Genomic DNA, 14,620 nt, shown 5'->3' on the forward strand with positions numbered 1-14,620 from the left:
AAGCTTTCTCCCCTCCCTGACCCCTGGCCCAATTTGAGAAATCCCCTAATCTGACATTGGCAAACCCACACATTTGCAATCACCATGGAGCACAGCATGGGGCTTTCAAGAGGTCCTCCAATTGTGGCAGAAAAGTATGTCTCTAAGATGAGAGGTCCCAGAATTCCAGATTGTTCAGCCTTCTGACTATTGTAGGGATTAGTTATGGTCCCTGTCTAAAGAAGATTAAGAACTCTGTCCATGCTCCAACACACCGTATGTTTCATTAAACCACATGCCCCGAGTGGAGCCAAGGCATGACATGTGTTTGTGCTATGTGGCACAAACACAGCCCACCTCAGGGTTCAGACCGAGGTGGGTGTGCGGTGGGAGCAGACTTGCCTGGGGCAGGGGCTAGGCTAGATGACCTCTCAGCATCTTCACTCCCGGCTTGACTTCTTTCCCCTCCTGCTTTGGAGAGGCAGACCCAAAGGGTGGGCTTGATGCCGCGAGGCAAGGGTTAACCAGCCCCAGCTTCCTTGCACGGAGGACGTCACAGATGTTTGAGAAGGAGGGGAGGGGGCGAGCCGTGGTCTATGGTGGTCTTTGTGATGCATCGGAGACGGATCGCGGCAGCTGCACCAGCAACGCTGCCTTCCCTCGGTTGACACACAGAGAGAGGCTCCCCCCCCCCCGCCCCACAGCCGCCTGCCTTTCTCTCTCTCTCGGGGCGCAGAGGGCTCCTCTTCCCAGACACCAGCAGGATCTGCAGAAGACTGGGGGCAAAGATTCTCCCACCCTTCCCAACGGGCAGCCTCTCCTCTTCCAAGACCTGCGGGCTTGCCTCTTCCTCGGCGGAAAGGTGGGTGTCTCTTCCATCAGTAAGGAATGGAAGCCGAAAAGTCGGTGAATGGAGAATGGCTTTGGGGGAAAAATAGGTGTGTGTGTGGGAGGGAGAAGAACAGAGTCTTTCGAGAGTTCTCTGAAAGAGGGTCTTCCACGAAGCATTTGGAAAAACCTTCATGCTGTGCAACTTGCATGAAGAAAGGGCTGTGGCCAGCTGGGTGGGGGACCACGGTGGGTTGGCTAGGCACTCTGCATGCGGCTCTGCAGCCTCTCTGCCCGCTTCTTTCCCTAGGCTTTTTTTTTAAAAAAAACCTGGGCATCTCGTTTTACAGCGTCACCTCTCTTCTCCATCCCCAACCCACACCCTGTTTACTGTTGCAGTTGGGTGCTGGTCAGCACAGGCGACTGATGGGCATGCAGGTGGGGCTGGGGTGCCAGGCAGCTGCAGTCTGAGCCAGGGTTAATGTGAACCCCCCCTTTGCCAGTGTCAAACCAGGCCAGGGTTTCTCTGCTCTGTCAAATGGGTGGAGTGCTTGTCTCTGCACCCCTCCCGCCAGATTGCACTCTCAGCTGCCACAGCTTCATCTGTAGCCCCCCTGCGGAATTTTTTTCCCCCTTCGCTCTTTGCCTGCAGTTGCAGGAAATGAGATGCCAGCACACTGCCCTCGGTGCCTCCTCTCCAGCCCAGTGTCTACTCAGTGAGGTTCCTTTGTGTGTGCAAGCCGCTACACTCCCTGCCTTGTCAAGATTCTCTATTTGGAAAGGGCTTCTGGAGTACAGAAGCCCAGTCATTGGGACCCAGTTTCAAGGGACTAGTAAACCTGGCTGGGACCTTGGTTATTAAAGGGATGCTGCCAATGTATGAGAGCATGACTGGGAAGGGCTACCTCCCCAGCCTGGGGCCAGGGGACAGATGAATTGCATCCAAATTGACCTTCACAGTTTTGCAGTTCCTCCAGTTGACATTGGTCCATGCAGAGGTCAAAGTCTCCTGGGATGCTGGACAGATCTTCATCCCAATGCAACGTCTTGTTCCTTCTGCAAAAATGCTCGAAAGCTTGTCACTACCCACCTCCAATAGTACCTGAGCCCTCTGAATGAGGAGAGGCTGGGGTCAGAGACGATGGGAGGGGGAAACTGTAGCCTTCATGCCCTGATTGGAGGCTTCTTGGAAGCATCTGGGTAGAAACAGGATCCTGGTTGAGAGGCATCCTTTCATGGATGCTGCAAGGCTTTTTGGATGCTGGTATGTGAAAAGAGGGGGGGGGGCTCTGAGTGTCTGCTGTACAGTACAAATGACAAAGATATTCTGTAGAAACTGGTCTTTACTACACAGTAAAGCGTTTGATTGTCCAGAGTGGATTCTGCTTGTGTGGATCATTGCAGTTACTACAGCAAGCTCTACTCTCTGGAAACTCCCCGAGGAGAACTCATAGAGAAAAATCTGAGCAATGGGGGAGGGGATATCCACTCTGCATCCACACCTGCCTGAGGTTGATTCAGGTCATTCCTTGCTGGAATCTGAGGCAGGAGTTTGCAGCCAAGCATGCTCTGCTGTTCCTGTTCTGACAGCCCCTTGGAGCATGTTGGTGATCTTCTCTGTGATGGTCTCCTTTCTGTCTCTCTGATTCAGAGATGCAGCAGGATCTTGAGCTTTGGTCTCCTTCCAAACTCCGGCTCAGGAGCAGGATTTGGTCTCTAGATATGAGGTTCAAGCAGTGAAGCAGAAAAGCATGAGCAGTGTGCACAAAGGACACATGTGTACCCCCCTCCCCTGCCAATAGATAAAGCAATGTAAAGGCTGGCCACCATTGGGTAGGGGGGCAGGAGGGAAAATCTCTTCCAAGCAAAGGCAGGTCCAACTTCCCATTGAAGTCTCCATCCTTGACTGGTGCATCTCTAGAGCATCAAGAAGGTGGATGGCTAGGTGAGTCCAGGAATGAAACCTGTTCACAGGTGCCAGAGTCACAGAGAGGGAAGGAGGGGACCCTCCCCCCAACAAGCCATTGCCAAATGGAATGATGCTCCATATTTCCCCCCAAAAGAGCCTGCCCAGCCTCCTGAAATGGGCATACCTGGGGAATTTATTCTGCCTGGACTGAATAGCTCGTTTTCTCTCCCTGTGCCTTTGGCCTAAGCTGTTCTTAGTCCTACATGGTCCTTGCCAAAGCAACACTAGCAGCATCCAGAATCAGGACCTTGCATCACTTCAGGCTTTTCTTGGGTACCATTTAGTGGATTTGGTTGCCCAGTGATCCTGGTTCTTTCAACTAGTCACACCCCTTCATGTGCTTATTTTCATGGCTTTGCCTCTGTTCTTTTGCTGCGCAGGAACATAGGAGCATCATGCAGTGGCTGTAAGAGAGTAACTCTTGTGCCTGCAAGGCAAGAGTGGCATTTCTTCCACCTCAGTGCTGGGTGCCAGAGGCTGAGGAGTTAAAAACCTGGATGCGGCAGGGGATGGGGGTGCGGGTTTGTTCTTTGCTCACAGTGCTTGAGGGGAGAGTCTCCCCCTGTAGGGCAGGGGTCAGCTTGAAAGCAGACTTCCTCGGCTCAGAGTTTCTGGCATCGTTCTCCCGAAGAAGGAACTGACTTCCTCAAATCCTCACCCCGTGGTGTGTTCCGGTGGTGCTGGAAGTTATGGTTGCCAACTCTAAGTTGGGAAAATCCTGGAGATTTGGCGGTGAAGCCTGGGGAGGGCAGGTTTTAGGGATGGGAAGGAGCTCAGCAGGGCATAATGCCACAGGGTCCACTCTAGCCATTTTCTCTGGGTGGTCTCTGTCATCTGGAGATCAGTTGTAAATCCTGGCGATCTCCAGGCCACAGCTGGAAGTTGGCAATCCTAAACTTATGGGATGATGGATAGGAGTAGAGGACAAAACGCAGCCCAACAAAACCAGTTCCTGGTAACTGGTTGGCATCTACCAGGACAGGTGCTGGGAGAGACCCAAGGACAACCAAAGGTGATGCCATAACTGTAACTTACCTCCTTCCCAAGGGAAACGGCAGGAGCTGGCTAGAGTTTCCAGCCCCCAGGTGGAGTCTGGAGTTCTCCCAGAGGTAAAACCAGTCTCCAGACTGCAGAGTTCAGTTCCCCTGGAGAAAACACCAACTTCAGTTCTATAGAGTACCACAGATGTTAGGGAAATCCTTCCCCAGATTCCACCCTTCACATGAACAGTCCCCAAATTTACAGGGATTTTCCAGGCTTGAGTTGGTAACCCTAGGGTTAGCTTTGGCTTAGGGCTTGGGATTTTGGCAGCAGTGAAAGGTTTCTGATGGTGCCCTCTGCCTTCTCCAGCAAGGGCCCTCAGAAGAGCAAGCTGGGACCCATCCAGACTCCTCACTTCAAAGGTCTGAGCTGCTGGCCCCCAGGTTCAGTCTGCTCTTCCATAGGGTTTCCAACTTCCAAGTGGGGCCTGGGGAGCTGGAATTATAACTGATCTCCTACACAGATCTGTTCTCCTGGAGAAAAAAGGCTACTTTGGAGAGTGGACTCTAGGCATTATATCTTTCTAAAGTCCCACCATCCCCAAACCCTGCCTTCACCAGGATCCACCCCAAATCTCCAGAAATTTCCCAACCTGCAGTTGGCAACTTTGCTCCCCAGAGTGGTCTGCAGATAATCCATTTGGGTGGATTCAGGGACCATGAAGTCTCTCTGGCAAACAAAAATAAAAGATGGTGTGGAGTTGTTTTCTGTTGCCCCGGAAGGTCAGACTGCAACCAACGGGTTGAAATTAAATCAAAATAATTTGGGGCTAAACATTAGGAAGAACTTCCTGACAGAGTGGTTCCTCAGTGGAACAGGCTTCCTCAGGAGGTGGTGTGCTCTCCTTCTTTGAAAGTTTTCAAACAGAGGCTAGATAGCCATGTGACAGCAATGCTTATTGTGTGGGACAACAATCCTGAGCACTGGAGAGTGACTCCTTTGGAGCAGACATGCTGATAGGCTGGAGCACAGGGCAGACCTTGAGGTGGAGAAAACAAAAGTAGCCCCATAGAGACGCAAGACGGCCAGCACGAGAGAGATTCAAGGGAGGCTTTTCTTTCTGCTGAAATGTAGCCATGGAGGGGTCCTCTGGCCTTTATCAAAGCAGCAGAGATGGGTGCTGGATCCTCCCCTCAGCTCTTTTCTTGCCCCTCACACCAAGCTGCTTTCCCATTTGTGGTCAAAAGATAACCTCTTCCCCCTTTCCCCTCTGTTGAAGGGAGATTTGTCTCTCAAAAGTTTACACCCCACAAATCTTGCTGGTCTAGAAGGTGCTACTGCACTTGAATCTTGCTCTTTTACTGCAGACCAAAACATGAGAAACTCTCCTCCTGCAGGCAAAAATGCCACTGCCGGGCTGCTTAACTGGGAAAGGGTTTAAGCATCTTGAGCTGCTGTAGTCAAATTCAATACCCTACCTATCACCACTGGTTTTGACTAGGTTGCAATGCAAATATGACACTGTGAGGGGAGGGACTTTCACCTGGGGGATTTTGATCTTGTACAGAGTCTTGGTTAAATGGGGCTGCCTACTATGGGTGCAGAGTGACTGCAAAGCTGCTTTGCACAGGGAGCATCCCCGGGCCCCATAGGTGACTGCTTTTTCCTCACCAATATCCTACAGAAATCAGGTCCCAGTCAAAATCCAAAGTGCCAGAAAAGGTCCTAAGTGTGAGGTGAGATGTCTAGTTAACCTTACGCTAAGGAAGTGCACAGTGGCAATTAATGGAAATGTTAAAGTTCAATTAAAAAGACCAGAAGTACTGTCAAATAAAAATTCCCTAGCCAGGACAACTTAAACTGCAGTAATGGTGGTGGAGGAGGTGGATTTCTGGCATAAACTGAGCAAATGGCACTAGCTTGCCTGTCAGGGTTGCCAACTTCCAGGTGGGCCTGGAGATCTCCAAGAATTACAATTGATCTCCAGACTACAATGATCAGTGCCCCTGGAGACACTGGAGGGTAGATTCTATGGCATCACATCTTTACTGAGGTCCCTCCCCTCCTCAAACCCTCCCTTCCCCAAGGCCCACCCCCAAATATCCAGGAACTTCCAAACCCAGAGTTGGCAATGCTAACTGTAGCCTAAGAGGAATTCAATGCTTCAGCCATTTCTGGGAAGTCTATGAGTTGCATATAGAATTTGACCATTATCAAGCAAGTCTATTGCATGGGGATTGAGAGTGATGAAAGTCTGGTTGCTGAAATCCCTCCCTGAGGAGATCAAAGTAGAGAATAGTAAGAGGTCATGGCTCAGTGGCAGAGCCTTTGCTTTGCATGCAGAAGGTCTCGGGTTCAGTCCCCAGCTTTTCCAGTTAAAAGGATTAAGTAGGAGGTGATGTGACAGACCTCTAACTGAACACCAGGAGAGATGCTTCCAGCCAGTCAATACTTTTCCTTGATGGACCAATGGCCTGTTTCAATTTTTTAGGCAGTTTTACATTTTCACATGGTGGGAGCCTTAGAAGATAATTCCACAGGGCAGACAATTGAGATTTATGAGCAGGTGGGATTTAATGCCTGCATTCCAGGGCCCTCAGAAACTGTGGAAAGAATCCTGTGATTCAGGGTCCACAAAGGAGACTGCCTTGGAGAAGATCTTTATGACAATTGGTCAAAGCAACTGGATCCACAGTTTCTAAAATCCATTTCACAAGCTGAGTCAGTTAAGCAGCACCAATAGTATGCTCAAGATTGGTCAAGGCAGAAGCAAGGTGTGTTGCCAAAAGAAGGAGATAAAACATACAAGACGAGGAAGGAGGATGTGAGAGTCACCATCAAGACCAAAGCAGGAGACATGGCCCAAAGCCAAGGATGCAGTAGAGAATCCAGGAAGTCTCCAAACAGGGTTCAGTTGATGAAGAAATCGTGTTGTGTATTCAGAACTTGTTTGATATAGACATCTCAGTAGTCGAGGTCAACATCCAGGCAGAGATTCCGGATGTCAGCTGCAGTCCGCAGAGGCATGAAACTCTCACCTCTGCTATGGAATTGGTGTAGGTGCCAGGCAACACACACAGCATTTTAGCATCTTTTATAGCAAACAACAGCAATGCAACACAAATGTGTAGAGCGAGAGAGAATCCCAAGGTCTGCCATGGCTGCTAGCTGTTTACAGGTTGTGAAGGGGCTGGGTGAAACTGCTGAGTGAGAACCTTCTGGTACACTTTTAACAGGTTTCATACCATTCTGTCTTTACAGACCTGCATCTGAAAGTAGGTTTATTTATCTGAGACATTCGTATTCTGCTCTGTTTAAGCCCAAAGCATTTACATCATAATCAAACAATATCAAATTTATATAAAGTTTGCAAATGTATCAAATCAGTATCAAAATGATCTAAATTCATAGCGATTCATTGGGTTGCTGGCTCCAGGTTGGGAAATACCTGGAAATTTTGGGGATGGAGCCTGAGGAAAGTGAAGTTTGAAGAGGGGAGGGACTCCAATGGGGCATAATGCCATACAGTCCACCTTCCAAAGCAGCTGTTTTCTCCAGGTCTCTGTTACTTGGAGATCAGTTGAAATCCCAGGAGACTGCCAGCCACTACCTGGAGGTTGGTAACTCTAGCAATTCAGTTTGATATTAATAGCAATAATTAATAGCAATTAAGATTGTTTTTGATCTTGCTATCTACTGTCAGCAGCTTTTATCACGCAAGACCCTTGCATTTCACTTGACGTGGCCCTGGGCAGTTCTAATTAAGGTGATGTTCCTCAGTCTCTCTAGAATGCTATGAGGGGCTCGAAATTTTTGTCCTCTCCTTGGTAGGATAGCCATCTTCCAGGTAGGACCTGGAGATCCCCTGGAGACAGATCAGTTCCCCTGGAGAAAATGGTTCCTTTGGAGGGTGGGCTGTATGACATTAGACCCCACCAAAGTCCCTCCTGTCCATAAACTCCACTTTCCCCACTCTCAACTCTCCAATCTCCAGGAATTTCAAAACCTGGAGTTAGCATTCCTAATTACTTTGTGGCGAAAACCCTGCTCTCTTCTGTGCTTCACAGAAGAATTCATGATCTCATGACCATGGCTGGCTCATATAGAGACAGGTGGCCCTGCATGGGCTACAGATACAAGATCATGAAGGGCTATAAGGTCAGCAGCATCGCCTTGTACAAGGCCTAGAATTTCATTGATAGCCAACATGATTGCTGCAAAACTAACTGGAGAGGTGTGAGATTGCCCATATTCATTAGTGGCCTGCTGTGCCTGTTGTTCCCCCTGAACAGTATCCAAGGGCTCTCCAAGATGGAGCGTAGTCAGTCCTCAAAGCTACAAAAGTGTGGGCCAGTTTTGCAGTCTGTATTCATTAAAAGGCCACCCTCGCAGCTTGTTTGTCCTTGAGTCAGGCAGGATCTTGAAGTGTTGCTGGGGATGACTCACACATTATACATTCCTTGTGACCCTCATGTTCACCTCAGTCCTTTTGAACTGACATGTGCTGGGAGTCCCTTGTTCAGAACACAATTCCCAGGTGTGTGTGGGATTGGGAGTGCAGGGAGAGGGGCTGCACCATTTTCCTTGCCTGAATCAGCACTAGAGAGAGATCACTATTTGTCCCACTGGGGAAACTTACAGGTAACCCATGAATAGAAATGTAGCTCCTCACCCCAACAAAGGCTTTTTCCGTTCAGAATAATGGTGCAGGAGAAAGGGTTACAGACCCTTTCCTCCTGCACCATGGTCCTGATCTGAATCAGACCTATGTGCACCTGGGGAATTAAGCTCCTGGCACAGAACTCTCAGCACATGTTTGATCAAAAGGAGTAAAGCAGGCAAAAAAGAGCAAAGCAGAAGGTCAGGAGGACTTCAAACGGTGTGAATCAGAAATCAGGCACCACATCTGCTCAGACCGGATGAGCTCCCATGATCACCTTCGAAGACAGGAAGAGCACCCACCACCACCTTTGAAGCCCCTCAACAATTTTGGGGTTCCTCATCAGCATCACCTCCATCTTGTCTGGGTTCAGTTCAGCTTGTTTGTCTTCAGCCATTGGCCCACAGCTTCACTGGCTCAGAACTCAGATAGTTTTTCCTCGATGCTTTGATAAAGAATTAGGTGCCATCTGCTTACTGACAGTCCTGAAGCTCCAGAGGATTTCTCTCAGCTGCTGCATATAGATGTTAAACTGCACCAGTGAAAACACCCGGTCTTGTGAACCCCTCTTGAGCAATTCCTGTTGGACTGACCTTGCATTTCCTCATGTCATAAGTATCTCCGGGGGAGTGCTGTTGTAGAAAAAGAAGAAGAAGAAGAAGTGATACTGTAGTTTGAAGAGTGCTTAGACTGTATCTATGCCAACACCCAATGGCACAATCAGGATTTGTGTTGACTAGACATAGCTGGACCAGTTTGTGTTCCAGAAAGATGCAGCAACCCTTTGGCACAATTAGCCGTGAGTAACAGAAAAATTGCAGATTCCCCTAGCTGAGGGATCATCCACATTAACAATCTTTATGGAGATTTTCATTTATGAAATTACCCTTTGGCATTTCTTCTGCCTAGGAGCTCTTTCAGTTTGACAAACCACACATGCTAGATGAACTGGAAGATGTTTCCTGCAATGCTGACGGCATTTTAAGTTTTGAACTCCACAGGCCCACACCACCATTTTCAGTATCACCACGCATTGAAAATTCCTTGAAGCAGAGACTTACCTTGACAAAAAAAAAAAAGTGCACTTTTGCCCAATATCTGTTTATGGTTTGGGGACATGGGATCACACTGTAGGCATCTAGGCACTGTCCCCCTCCTCCCAAGATAAATATATGCAAAGGAGGTAAAAAATATCTGGCAAATGCGCAGGGTTCTTGGAATGGTCACCAATATGACCTGTTGTGTTTCAAGCTTGACTACAAAACTACAGAACATTTTGTCATTTGTGAAGAACACTGGAACTTAATGCTGCCAACAAGAAGTAGCTTTTAATATAGACCAGCTGAGCCATTCTTGAGCAGTTCTGGGCTTTATAAACATTTAAGGCCAGAGGGAATGGTGTTTTTGTTAGGGTCAAATACTGTTCTGGGCAGAGAGAAAAGACTTCCCTCACTCCTCACCAGCATATTTTTAAAAACGGCCTTTTTCTGGAGGATTGCTGCAGCTCAATTTCATGTGATTTACAAAATAATAATAGTAGTAGTAGTAATGGTAATAATAATTTCAGCCTCAAGAGAGAGGTTTTTTTATCATGAGGGAAAAAAATCATTTGAAGGAGCTGTAAACTTTTGCAACGTTTAGTGTTAGTCTGAACACCTCTTCAGCCTTCTTGGTGCTTCATAATTGATCTAGCATAGGATGGGGGACCACAATGGAAGGAAGGGGAACTGAGTATAAAGAAGGCCAAATCCACACATCCACTTGTTCTGGGCTGAAACACTTTGTCTGCATCATTCAGCACAAACCACCATTTTCAGTATTTGTTCCCAAAGATGAGCTGAGCAGTGGTATGGAGACGAAAACCTGCAGCACGAGTTTTTGGTGAACAGTTTTGATGGGCAGTTTACAACAGCCCTGGTTTTATCCAGGGAAGGAGCAATGAAAGTTTTTGAATAAACTCAACAAGATAATGTATTGTGATCTGGACTGTAAATGCAAATGGTTACCATGCCTTGAATGCAGCCCACTTCCCCCTTCCTTTCCACCCATCTTTAAGTCTTTTGTGTATTGCCCAGAAGCTGTACTGTTTTATAACATTCTGTTGCTTACAGCTTCTTAATAGTTAAGAATGCAGATGGACATTCCATGGCATCACAGCAGTAGTGAGCGGCTGGGAGGTCTTTGTGAGGAGAGCTGAAAATAATACAAAACCAACTTCTGAGACGTCTGCCTATTGAACATACACAACTTTTGAAACTAAAACCTTCCAATTAATGATTATAATAAGGTATCACTTGCTTTGTCTTACAACAGCACACAAGGGCAAGGAAATGATCTCTTCTAAAGACAGTTCTTTTTGCCAGCTCATTCCCTGGCAAATCTACCCAGACCTGATTAAGTGGAAGGACAAAAAGGTACTTCCTTCCAATTTGCTCTTTTCAGCCGTCCAAAGCTGGCTTAGCTAAGGAGAACAATCCATTTTCTAGACAGATATGGCTCCATGGAAATTATTGAGATGATGTCTATTAAGAAATGCACACTTCTTAGCAAGAAGGGCCACTTGCACACTTTGGGAAGGCTCAGGGGTAGAGTGTCGGCTTTACATGCAGAAGATCCCAGATTAAATCCCTGATAGCATCTCTGGGGCAGATGTTGATAGGGCTGCCAACTCCATGTTGGGAAATTACTGGAAATTAGGGAGTGGAGCTTGAAGAGTTTGGGGAGGAGAAGGAGCTCAGCAGGGATGTGATTCCATAGAATCTACTCTCTGACACTGCCATTTTGTCTAGGGGATCTGATCTCAGTATTCTGGAATCAGTTCTAATTCTGGGAGGAGTCCAGGCCCTACCTGGAGGTTAGCAACCTTAGATGCTAATGCCCAGGGTTTCTGGCAGGGCTTGCTGCTGCTGATGTCCCGTGCACATTCACTTGCTAGCTCTCCACTACCTATGCTCTCTGCTGCATGCACAGCCCAGTGCCACTGGGGAAAGGGCTGAAGTGGCTGTGAGCAAGGATGGAGGGAGGGCTCTTAAGCAGATAATGTCAAGCATTAGATCTCAAAGTAACCAGTCCTTGAATTTTGAAACAAAGTTTGGTTTATTGATAATCCATGTGGCTCAGCTGAGCAAAGTATTGGAACTGATACAGTGTAACAGTAAAATGCATACTTAAAGATGGCACATCAAAGGTTCTATAAACAGTTCTACATTCTCTAAACAATTCTACATTCACGTGTGAAAGTTCTCACTGTAACTTCCTTATCTCTACTGAGGTCAGCTCTTCCTGGCTTCCAGCCTTGCTGGCATGGGAATTAGTCACAGGAGGTTTTATCTTCAAAGAGTACATTCCTGCATTTGTTAATAAAGCGAGAGGAACAAAAGGGGTTTTTTCTACTTTGATGTGCATAGGCTCAATTCATGGTTAGTAACATTTCTATACTTTGGTAACTATAATAATAAAGAAATAGACAATGCTTGATATACTGCCCCCCCCTAAGCTCTTGCTCAGGGTTTGTCTGGGTGCAGTAGGTAAAATCTTTTCAGGAGGAGGAGGGCTTGGAGATCGGATGATTTCACCCATTCATCACAACTGGGGGGAAAATACTTCCAACGAAGAAGATAATACAGCATCCCTCTTTTTTCTTTAACATCCAGTATCTCCTGCACCTCATGGTGACTCTGGGGTTGCTTTAGTTGAGCTATGGAGGCTATTGTTGTACCCATATTCTGCAAACGGCAATAGCTCCACCCAGTTGGTCTGCTGATAGTTCACATAGCACCACAAGTACTGCTCCAGAAGCGCGTTCACGCATTCTGTCTCCCCGTCCGTCTGCGGGTGGTAGGCAGAGCTTAATCCTTGCTCCATGCCTTGCTCCATGCCTGCTTGAACCCCTTTCAAGCAACATCTTATCCGGGAAGGAGTGTATTTTAACTATGTGTTGGAAAAACAAATAGGCTAGCTTTTTTGCTGTAGGTAATTTCTTGCAAGGAATAAAATGCACTTGTTTTGAAAAAGTATCTACTACCACTAATATTACGGTTCGACCTTGGGAGGCCGGCAACTCTACTATAAAATCCATAGAGACCACAGACCAAGGGCGTTTCCCACCTCGTTTCTTTGCCATTATGCACACTGGACAAGTACTCACAAACTCAGAAATGTCCTTTTTCATTTGCGGCCACCAAAATTGTCTGTTGACTAGGTGCAGTGTTTTCGCGTACCTGAAGTGTCCAGACAATTTATTACAGTGACAATGTTGTAACACTTCTTGTCGCAGGGTCTTTGGAACATATAATTTCTCATCATGGTACCAACCCCCTCCCCCCGGCCCCCTTTATCAGTCCTTCGGGTCTTTCCTCCCCCTCCCGTTCGGTTTCTTCAATCAGTCTGTTGCCCCCCCCCCCCCCACGGTTCTGGCATCTTTTTTTTCCTCCCCGATCTAGTGGTCACTGCACCCGCTACGGTGCTGGGAGGGATGATAGAATCCACTACCTCCTCCTTTTGGCTCTCATGTTGGGGCAATCGAGATAGAGCGTCGGCCAAGAAATTCTTCGACCTGGGGATGTGCCTCAGGGTGAAGTCGAATTTTGCAAAAAACCCTGCCCACTGGATCTGCTTCTCTGTCAGTTTCCTACGCCCTGTCAGCGCCTCTAAATTTTTGTGGTCTGTCCAAATTTCAAATGGCACTCTCGCCCCCTCCAGCCAAGACCTCCATGTCTTTAATGCAAAAGTCACTGCAAATGCCTCTTTGTCCCACACCGACCAGTTGCGCTGTTCTTGGGAAAACTTTTTGGAAATGTAAGCGCACGGCCGTAACCTCCCTTCCGAGTCTCTCTGCATTAATATTGCTCCGAAGGCCACATTGGAGGCGTTGCACTGGACCACGAAAGGCTTACGCTCATCTGGGTGGGTTAACATTGGCTCGCTTGTGAACAACCATTTGAGCTTCTCGAATGCCTTTTGACAGGCGGGAGTCCAAATTAGCTTCGCCCCCGACTTTTTCACTTCGGGACCCTTCCCCCTAGTCTTAAGTAAGTCTGTTAGGGGTAACATCACCTGGGCGAACCCCTGAATGAAGTTTCTGTAGAAATTTGCGAATCCGAGGAAAGATTGTAGCTGTCTAAGTGTCTTCGGGGGTTCCCAGCCTAGCACTGCCTGTATTTTGGTCGGGTCCATGGCTAGCCCCTTCCCGGACACTCTGAACCCCAAATAGTCCAACTCTGTCTGATGGAATTCGCATTTGGACAGTTTGGCATACGAGGGAGGGTCACACTGGTGGGAGGCATGGAGGCGGGTGGGGTAGAAATAGGGCATGCATACTTGGTGGTGGCAGAGGAAGGGAAAGGACCCTGGGAACTGTCTGCCCAGCCCCTCCCCGAAAACGTAGAACTGTCCCAGCAGGAGGTGTTGTGCAAGAACTCTGAGACCTCAGACAACCGCTGCCAATCAGAGTTCGTCTTGATAGACCAGTGGTTCCAGTGTAAGGCAGCTTCATTTAGAGAGGGTCTCAGTGTTAAAAAAATCTGTTTTATATGCTTAAGGGCACGGGTTTAATCCCTGGCATCTTCAGTTAAAATGATCTGGCAGTGGGTGATGGGATAGACCTCCACCTGAGACCCTGGAGAGCTGCAGCTGGTCAGAGTAGAGCTTGATAGCCCAAATGGTCTGACTCTGTAGCAGGCAGTTTCATGTGTCTGAAGAAGGGGCACAATCCAAGCCTGTTGCAGTTATGCTGCTCTTGCCCATTCCCATTAGGTCTGTGCAGAAAAACGTGTGGAATTGCATGCAAAATCTTTTCAGTTCAATAAAATCATTAGATAGGGAGGGTCAAGCTAGTGTTGTGTGCAATCTCCCTCATCCCCTCCACAGAGGCTGCCTTTCTGGACAAGATATCAGTGCCTTTGAGAACATAGGAAGTGCTTTTTGCTTGTCCAGTTTCAGAACATCTCAGAGGAGCAAACAGGGTTACCAACTCCAGCGTGAAAATTTAGCAGCAGACTCTGGGGAGAGAGGAATCTGAGAAGGGGGGAGAGCAGCAATGTGATGCCAGAAAGCTGACCCTTCAAAGCTGCCATTTTCTCCATTTCTGTAGTCTGGAAATCAGTTTAAACTCTTGGAGATCTCCAGGCCTCACCTGGAAGTTGGCAACATTGCCCAGAGATCACATAACCAGTGATCCATTGCAGAAAGAGCTTGAGTAATGG

The 14,620-nt window shown here is 47.8% G+C and overlaps 1 protein-coding gene across 3 annotated transcripts in view; it reads left to right on the plus strand.

Moving 5' to 3' along the window:
* Positions 1 to 491: 491 nt before the first annotated feature.
* The window catches only part of LOC132586332 (CYFIP-related Rac1 interactor A-like), a 29,500-nt gene continuing 15,371 nt past the window's right edge, over positions 492 to 14,620 (plus strand). For 2 of the 3 annotated variants that reach the window (XM_060258363.1, XM_060258364.1), the window contains exon 1: positions 492 to 841. The gene's annotated coding sequence lies outside the window, so the exon portion shown is untranslated. The remainder of the gene's footprint in view (positions 842 to 14,620) is intronic. The other variant, XM_060258365.1, reaches the window with a different exon arrangement.

This window comes from Heteronotia binoei, chromosome 17 (assembly GCF_032191835.1).
Source record: "Heteronotia binoei isolate CCM8104 ecotype False Entrance Well chromosome 17, APGP_CSIRO_Hbin_v1, whole genome shotgun sequence".
Classification (NCBI taxonomy): Eukaryota; Metazoa; Chordata; class Lepidosauria; order Squamata; family Gekkonidae; genus Heteronotia; species Heteronotia binoei.